Genomic DNA, 9,675 nt, shown 5'->3' with positions numbered 1-9,675 from the left:
TAACTGATAAACACAAACATGCAGTCATATACACAGATTCTTTAAGCACACTGAAGGCACTACATCTGAAATCTGAGTGTCAACCCCTGATAGGAGACATTTTAAACATGTTGGTGCTTAACGAATACGGGAGGTCAATTCGTTTCTGCTGGGTCCCGAGCCATGTTGGGATACCAGGTAACGAAGCAGCTGATAGATGTGCATTGATGGCAGCGCACAAAGATATTACAAACACGACACTCCCATATAGTGATAGCATCCGTGCAATTAGAAAAGCCTTCACGGTAAAATGGCAACACGAATGGGACCATTGTGCTGACAACAAGCTACATCTCACGAAACCCATAGTTGGCGAGTGGAAGTCGTGTTATCATCAAGAGCGGTTCATCGAAGTAGTTTTATGCCGGCTACGCATTGGGCACACACACCTCACACACAATTACTTACTTACGAAAGAAGACACACCAACATGCGAGAAATGTCAACAGCCACTAACAGTTATGCACATATTACTCACATGTACGCAGACTGAAACACACAGACGAACACTTTTGCACAAATTATATCAACTACACATACCTTTACACCCTGCTTTAATTTTAGGTGATGACCCGCCAGTCCCATTATGTGACGTCCGTAAATTTCTATACGACACCGGATTTTTACATAAAATATAGATTAACAAAGCCTTTTCCTTCATAAACTTGATTTCAAAACACCTCGTGTTTGGCGCAGCATAGCCTCAGCCGCTTTTGCGCCATTAAACCCCATTTAACTAACTAACTAACTTGAAAGATGTTGTGCTACACGTGACAAGCCCCATTATTCCGTAGTGCATCCTCTTTCCAGAGGATACATCTACGATAGTGTTCTCTGCATAGCACATGCCTCTAGGTCCTTGGCTTTCAAGGGCTCTGGTGAGGCAGATGTGCTCCAGACATTTTAGCACCTCACATATTTTATATATTGCATCATTTTTTCTCAGTGCCTTCCAATGTTCATAGTACACTTCAATAGTCACTCCCATAATTTTATTACTCGTACATTTTATGGAATTTGGATCATCTCTTTTAGGCCCCTTTACAGCCACGGCACATTAAGATCACAGAACCCATCTGTCCACTACGAACTCATGAACATTACCATGGCGCTCTTTGGCCACACCTGGCCCTTGCGCCATTAAACATCAAACATCATCATCAAATTCTATTTCAGCGAAAGAAGAAGCTCTTCTAGATTTGCAGAGCTTCACCAAGTAACCAAATGCGCAATTGATTTTCTTCGTGAAATCTTCCTGCAGTAGTCATGGTCGTTGCTACTGTGCATAAATAGAGACTCCCCTTCCCCGGACATCAGCTGCTACTTTATGGCTTCTTGTTGCGGCAACATGCGGACATGCTTCAATGCAGCTCCAACTCTTTACTCTTTTGGCACGCAATATCGTGGCTGCTTTCCGAGATTCTTGTTAGGAAGTACCGCGAAAGACTTGCTTGCTCTGGGCCATCAAGCTTGTGTTTGGCAATAGATTTGATTAGGTCGTCATATATTGCTTTGTACTCTTCAAGAGGGCTTTCACAATATAAGTTAATTGCTTTCTCAAATGCAGCCTCCATAGAAGTCTGCAATGCACCCTGTGTCTTCTCTGCAATTCGTTGAGCTGCACTAAGTAGGATCTCAATTGCACTGACCATAAGGGAGCTTGCGTCATCAATTGCAAGAAAGCACTCCCTGCCAATATCAGCAGAGGAGCCTGCTTGGTCTGCAGGATTGAGTGAAATGCACAGCTGTAGCTGCTGTGAAGCCATCGCATGAATGTGCTTGCACATATGTGTATATGGGACATGGTCAAGACATGAGCACGTGTACATGCTGCAACAGGCCTGGCAGTACTCGCAGTGGAGCTCACAACGCTTGAATGCTTTGTATGTTCTCTGGATTGTCCGCCAGAATTTCTGCAAATTTTGGACTTCACCTGCCATTCTCTTTCTCGAGCTACCTTAATACCAGATGGAGGAAGGTCCATGCTTGCCTTATGCTTTTGAAACAGTTCAGTCTTGCGGCGATCGGTAGTACCCTTGACGAGTGCTATACCTCTGTTTTAGATTTTGTCTGCTGCCATCGTGAAAATCACCCACACTAGCTTGTATAGTCGTCTACTTGCTTTTCATGTAGCTATGCTTCAGAGTCCTATGCATTGCCTCAACATAGTTCCTTGTATGTAGGCCAACGCGCTTTCTTTACCAGAGAGCCAATTGATCTGCCCTTTTTGCATAGGTGTTTTCAAAGTACTTGATTATTGTCTCCAGTTCTTGCTTTTCTTTGGAAGGAAGGTTTTCCATGTCATGGCGCTTTGAGAGAGTGGGTCGAAAACCCTGAAGCAACTGTTCGAAATTGTCTGTCACTGTTGACGTCATGAGAGTTATCAAAATCTCTTTCACTGGATACTGTACCTTTTGGTTGGTGACTATAGCAAGGTACTTATTCCAGTTCCTCATGACATGCCAGGAACAGAGCAGACCATGTTGTACTTGACCTAATACTTGGTCCCATGCATTCCCAAAACCTGGTGTTTCATCCGACATGAATGCCTTACATTGTATTACATTTTCCTTATTTCCTCAAAAATCGCCCTAGTGTTTTTGTTTCAACTTTCTTCGATATTAAGTGTGCACACGGCATGCCCGCTCCATTTTCTGTAACTGTGAACAAGGTAGTTAGGAATAACCTGTGCATATTTGTGCCGTGCGTTGAATCAATGCAGAGCTTTGCAGAACCGAGCTTTTGAAGGAATATTGCTAAGGCAAATTTATAAGGGCAAAGTCGAAGTCCTGCTGATAGGTTGGTAATTGACAGTGCTTCTTGAAGTGTAGCAAGCGTGCGTTGTCTCCTACTGCCTGCATTTCATTCACCCACAATTCAACACTTCTGAAGTCATTGGCGTGTCTCTGCTCCGTTTTGCCTATTTTATACTTATCTCGAATGTTGTGGAGTCCTTCGTAGGGACAAGCTGCCACCTTGACGGTCCATTACTGCCTGTAGCATTGCCAGCCCGAATCTTGGATACGATAGTATTCGGCGGCACACCTTGGACAAACTGACCTGATAGAGCATGAAACAGAAAAATAAAAGGAGTGAGTAAGAGTTGGAAGCTTTCATTTATCTTTCTTTTATACTTTAGGCCTTGCAGCTAATTCTCTCAAATCAAAATAAAAACTTCCTTGAGGATTATGCAAGCCGCCTGTAATGCTACTTCCAATACGTGTGGTTTCCTACGATAACTTTTATAAGGTGCTGGCAATACAGCTTTCTTTAGGCTGCATACAAACTATAAAACATTCAAACATTCAACATGCATTCAAACATCCAAACAAATGAAGCTTATATTCACAAAGTGGGCAAGGCAGTTTGTGTATGCAAATCTACCGAGCCATTGCAGCCATTTAATCACATGGAGATTAAGGCATGGGAACGCCCCATATCCCGCGCAGGGGCGTCTGCGTCAGCAGGCGTTTGGTGTGTTGCGACACCACGTACCCGAGCACACGAGGCTTGGACCCTCCCGCGTGTAGCCGTGCGCGGCTTAGCCGTGTCCGGGGAAAGGGGGATCCTGGAGGTTGAGCCGATGCCGGGTGTTCGGACCTTTAAGGCCCCCCGGCGGAGGCAACCCACCTCTTTGGCCTCTGCTTCACGTAGACGGCACCCCCGGACTGACCCACCCGGGGGATATCGGCAGTCGCCTTTTCCTGTTTCTCTCTCCTGAAACCTTCGTCTTTCCCTTCCAGTTTTAGTACTTTCCTGTCTCCTTCTCTCTTCTATTTACTTCCTTCTTCTTGGTGGCAAGGGTTAACCCTGTGTGGCTATCCAACCTTGGGTACACCATATTTGGTTATAGTGGCGGCGTACGACTGGCGTCGTGCAGACTTGTATGCAAGCTCTGCCGCGTCCCCCCGTTGGGCTCCGTGGTGGGCGGTCGGCGCTGTTGCCGAATTTTTATATGTCTTCATGGAAACTGGTTTCCCCAAACTTCCTGATCGCCCTCAGAAACGAGGGCGCACCGAAGATGTCTTTAAGTTTTTTGGCAATCGTACACAAAACTTTCCCCGCTTTCATGTCATCCACTCCGATAAGCCTGAGAAGACTGTAAGAATGATCTCACCTTTCGTTGTCTCAAAATCTCTGACAGAAGTTTTTGGTCCCGGATACAAAGCATCGAAAATGGCTAGCGGTGATCTTCTCCTAGAGCTCCGCGATCAGAAACAATTTGAAAAACTGTCCAAACTTTTATCTTTTGGGGGTGTTCCAGTCACAGTGACCCCACACCGTACCATGAATACTACCCGTGGCGTTGTATCGGATGCTGATCTGCTTGAATTGTCTGAAGCTGAACTTCTAGAGGGTTGGAATGATCAGAACGTGATCAATGTTAAGAGAATTAAAATAAGACGTGACGGAAAAGAAATCAATACCATGCACCTAATACTTACATTTGGCTCAAGCAACCTACCAGACACTATCGAGACAGGCTATGTGAAAATCCGAGTGAGACCGTACATTCCAAATCCCCTACGATGCTTAAGTGCCAGCGATTCGGCCACAGCTCACAGAACTGCCGAGGCCGCCAGACATGTGCAAAATGTAGCTCCCGTGACCATGCCTCTGAAACGTGCGAAAACGCTCCACACTGCGTGAACTGTGATGGCGAGCATGCCGCATACTCGCGGTCATGCCCGTCTTGGAAAAAAGAAAAAGAAATAGTCACTATCAAAGTAAAAGAAAACATATCATTCAAAGAGGCACGCAGGCGGGTTGCATTCCTTCCTAAGGCCAGCTTTGCCGAAGTGGCGCGTGAGGGGGCAGCGTCGCAACGGCCTCCGGCGGCTGTCCGACCCACAAGCAGTGAGTCGGCAGTCACGCCATCTGCCCCCGCGGTGGTTGCAGCTAGCGCTGCTCCGTCAACCGAGGAGAAGGGACCATCCAACCCGAAGGTGGGTGCAGCCGAGGCTGCCCCAACCTCCGAGGCCCCTTCCAGCGCTGGCAACGGCCAGCGCAGCCAAATCCCTCAGGGAGTCCCATCGACCTCCGGGCTGGTGGGCGCAGGGGTCTTGCCCTCCAAGGCGGGACTCCCTCTGAAAACCTCTCGCTCGCAAGAGCTCTTGTCCGGCGTCTCACACGAGGCAATGGACACTACACCTGTCCCCAAGGCGCACCAAACGCCTAAGGAGCGTCGAGAATCGCTTGAACGCTTCAAAAAGAACAAATCACCTATTACAGGGCCTCGAAAGGGCTCTGTAATCTAAGGCATCTTTCCGTTTCCGTACACACAGCACTAATTTACATTAAATATGGATACAAAAATCATACAATGGAACGTCAGAGGTCTCCCCGCAGGGGCGCCTGCGTCAGCAGGCGTTTGGTGTGTTGCGACACCACGGACCCGAGCACACGAGGGTTGGACCCTCCCGCGTGTAGCCGTGCGCGGCTTAGCCGTGTCTGGGGAAAAGGGGATCCTGGGGGTTGAGCCGATGCTGGGTGTTTTGGACCATTAAGGCCCCCCGGCGGAGGCAACACACCTCTTCGGCCTCAGCTTCACATAGACGGCACCTCCAGACTGACCCACCTGGAGGAAATCGGCAGTCGCCTTTTCCTGTCTCTCTCTCCCTACAACCTTCGTCTTTCCCTTACTTTCCACCTTTCCTGTCTCCTTCTCTCTTCTGTTTACTTCCTTTCTCCTTGGCGGCAAGGGTTAACCCTGTGTGGCTACCCAACCTTGGGTACACCATATTTGGTTATAGTGGCGGCGTACGACTGGCGTCGTGCAGACTTGCATGCAAGCTCTGCCGCGTCCCCTCGTTGGGCTCCGTGGTGGGCGGTCGGCGCTGTTGCCGAATTTTTATACATCTTCATGGAAAACTCCTTCCCCAAACTTCCTGATCGCCCTCAGAAACGAGGGCGCACCGAAGATCTGTTTCAATTTTTCGGACGACAAGTCCACAACTTTCCTCGATTCCACGTGATTCACTCAGAAAAGACAGACAAACTAGTGCGATCCATTTCACCATTCCTTGTTTCCAAGTCCTTGACCGAAGTTTTCGGTACAGGATATAAGGTGTCGAGAATGTCAAGTGGTGATCTCCTTTTGGAGCTCCAAAATCAGAAGCAGTATGAGAAGCTGCCGAAACTTGTGTCATTTGGGGAGACCCAAGTCACAGTAACCCCGCACCGTACCATGAACACCACCCGCGGCGTTGTCTCGGATGATGACATGCTAGAGCTCACTGAAGCTGAACTCTTGGAGGGCTTCAGTGAACAGAATGTCATAAATGTTAAGCGAATTAAGATCAGGCGAGACGGTAAAGAGATCAATACGAAACACCTGATACTCACTTTCGGTTCAAGTGTCCTCCCCGAGTCCATCGAGGCCGGTTATATCAAACTTCGTGTTAGGCCATACGTGCCCAATCCTCTCAGATGCTTTAAGTGCCAAAGGTTCGGCCACAGTTCACAGAACTGTCGAGGCCGGCTGACATGTGCCAAGTGTAGTGACACTGAACATTCCTCCGAAACATGCCAGAAGACTCCACATTGTGTCAACTGTGATGGCGAGCACGCCGCATACTCGCGCGCCTGCCCGTCCTGGAAAAGAGAAAAAGAGATTGTGACAATCAAAGTAAAAGAAAATATATCTTTCAAGGAGGCACGTAGGCGGGTGTCATACCTGTCTAAGAGCAGCTTTGCCGATGTGGCGCGTAAGGGGGCAGCGTCACAACGGCCTCCGGCGGCTGTCCGACCCACAGGCAGTGAGTCGGCAGTTACGCCATCTGCCCCCGCGGCGGTTGCAGCTAGCGCTGCTCCGTCAACCGAGGAGAAGGGACCATCCACCCCGAAGGTGGGTGCAGCCGAGGCTGCCCCAACCTCCGAGGCCCCTTCCAGCGCTGGCAACGGCCAGCGCAGCCAAATCCCTCAGGGAGCCCCATCGACCTCCGGGCAGGTGGGCGCAGGGGTCTTGCCTTCCGGGGCAGGACTCTGTAGGAAAACCTCTCGCTCGCAAGAGCGCTTGTCCGGCGTCTCACAGGAGGCAATGGACACTACACCTGTCCCCAAGGCGCACCAAACGCCTAAGGAGCGTCGAGAATCGCTCGAGCGCTTCAGAAAGAACAAAACACCTATTACAGGGCCTCGAAAGGGCTCTGTAATATAAGGCATCCACTCCTTTTCCGTAAACACAGCACAAATTTACCTTAAACATGGATACACAAATAATTCAATGGAACATTAGAGGTCTCCTTACAAACCTTGATGATTTGCAAGAACTCATCCACAAACATAATCCAAAAGTGCTGTGTTTACAGGAAACACATTTAAAATCCAGACACGCAAACTTTCTCCGTACGTATGTTACGTTTCGTAAAGATCGCGATGATTCCGTCGCATCATCGGGTGGTGTTGCGATTCTCACACATAAAAGTATAGCATGTCAACCTTTACAGCTTCGAACGCCCCTTGAAGCAGTGGCGGTGCGAGTTGTTCTGCTAAACAAACTCATCACTATTTGCTCGCTTTATATACCCCCACATTACAAATTAACTAAACATGAATTTCAGTCCTTTATAGATGAACTGCCAGAACCCTATGTTGTTCTTGGCGACTTCAATGCGCACAGCTCCCTGTGGGGCGACTCTCGTACAGATGCGCGAGGTCGTCTTGTTGAACAGTTCCTCTTTTCTTCTGGAGCGTGCCTTCTCAATAAGAAAGAACCCACATATTACTCTCTAGCAAATAGAACATTTTCTTCAATAGATCTTAGTATAGTTTCCCCGTCTATACTGCTCGAACTTGAATGGGAAGTTATGAACAATCCTTACGGGAGCGACCACTTCCCGATACTGATAAGAACATCTAAAGAAAACGAATGTCCTCCACAAGCTCCTAGGTGGAAGATAGACACAGCCGACTGGGAGAAATTTCGAACTCTCACTAACATCTCATGGGCCGACATGTCTTCTCTAGAAATTGATGCTGCTGTAGAGTATCTTACATCATTCATAATGGATGCCGCATCAAAATGCATATCCGAAGCGAGTGGTCTGGCATGCAAACGACGTGTACCGTGGTGGAACAGCGAATGTCGGACCGCCCGTAAGAATCAGAACAAGGCGTGGGGGTTGCTGCGAGCTTCTCCCACCGCTGAGAATCTTGTCAACTTTAAAAAAATAAAATCCCAAGGCAGGAGAACCCGCCGACAGGCCAGAAGAGAGAGCTGGCACAGGTTTTTATCAAGTATTAACTCGTTTAGGGATGAGGCCAAAGCCTGGAACAGAGTTAATAGGATTAGAGGGCGGCAAACACATTCACTCCCCCTGGTGAACACACAGGGCGATACACTGCAAGACCAGGCAGACTCACTTGGGGAATATTTTGAGAGCGTGTCAAGTCCAACAAATTATACACAGTCCTTCCTCAAATACAAAGAAACAGAAGAACGTAAGCCATTAAGAAGAAAAGGTCGAGAGAATGAGCCTTACAACCGTCCTTTTTGTATTGCTGAATTAAGAGCTGCCTTGAGCGTATGCAACAGCTCCACACCAGGACCTGATAGAATCATGTATGAAATGCTCAAAAACTTACATAATGACACGCAGGTTACACTACTCACACTTTTCAACACCATTTGGGATGCAGGGTACCTTCCAACCGCATGGAAGGAAGCCATTGTGGTCCCTGTTTTGAAACAAGGCAAGGACCCTTCCTCAGTGGCAAGTTACCGCCCGATAGCCCTCACAAGTTGTATCTGTAAGGTGTTTGAAAAAATGATTAATCGGCGACTCATCCATTTCCTTGAACAGAACAAAATACTTGATCCCTATCAGTGTGGCTTCAGGGAAGGGCGCTCCACAACTGATCACCTTGTACGTATTGAAGCAAACATCCGTGACGCGTTTGTACACAAACAGTTTTTCCTATCCATATTCCTCGATATGGAGAAGGCATACGACACAACGTGGCGATACGGGATCTTAAGAGACTTAGCAGAAATGGGCATTCACGGTAAGATGCTAAGCCTCATAGAAAGTTATTTGTCCAATCGCACATTCCGTGTAAAAGTCGGCAATGTACTGTCACGTCCTTTTACACAAGAAACTGGTGTACCCCAGGGAGGCGTGCTTAGCTGCACGCTCTTTTTAGTGAAGATGAACACGCTTCGTGCTTCATTACCTCCGGCCATTTTTTACTCTATCTATGTGGACGACATTCAAATAGCTTTTAAATCCTGTAACCTCGCAGTGTGCGAGAGGCAGGTACAGCATGGTTTGAACAAAGTAGCAAAATGGGCAGAGAAAAACGGATTTAAAATCAATCCTCGCAAAAGTTCTTGTGTTCTTTTTAAACGAAAGAGAGGCCTGGTCCCGGATCCTTGCTTAGAACTGTGTGGACAACAAATTCCTATCAACAAAGAGCACAAATTCCTAGGTATTATACTTGACGATAGACTCACTTTCATTCCACACATCAAATATCTCAAAGAAAAATGTCTAAAAACAATGAACTTAATGAAACTTCTATCCAAGACTACGTGGGGTAGTGACAGAAAGTGTCTAATGAATCTCTACAAGAGCCTAATACGGTCACGATTGGATTATGGGGCCGTAGTGTATAACTCTGCCGTCCCGAGCGCGC

This window comes from Dermacentor variabilis, unplaced genomic scaffold, assembly GCF_050947875.1.
Source record: "Dermacentor variabilis isolate Ectoservices unplaced genomic scaffold, ASM5094787v1 scaffold_17, whole genome shotgun sequence".
Taxonomy (NCBI): Eukaryota; Metazoa; Arthropoda; class Arachnida; order Ixodida; family Ixodidae; genus Dermacentor; species Dermacentor variabilis.
Note: the sequence above shows the minus strand (reverse complement) of the source record.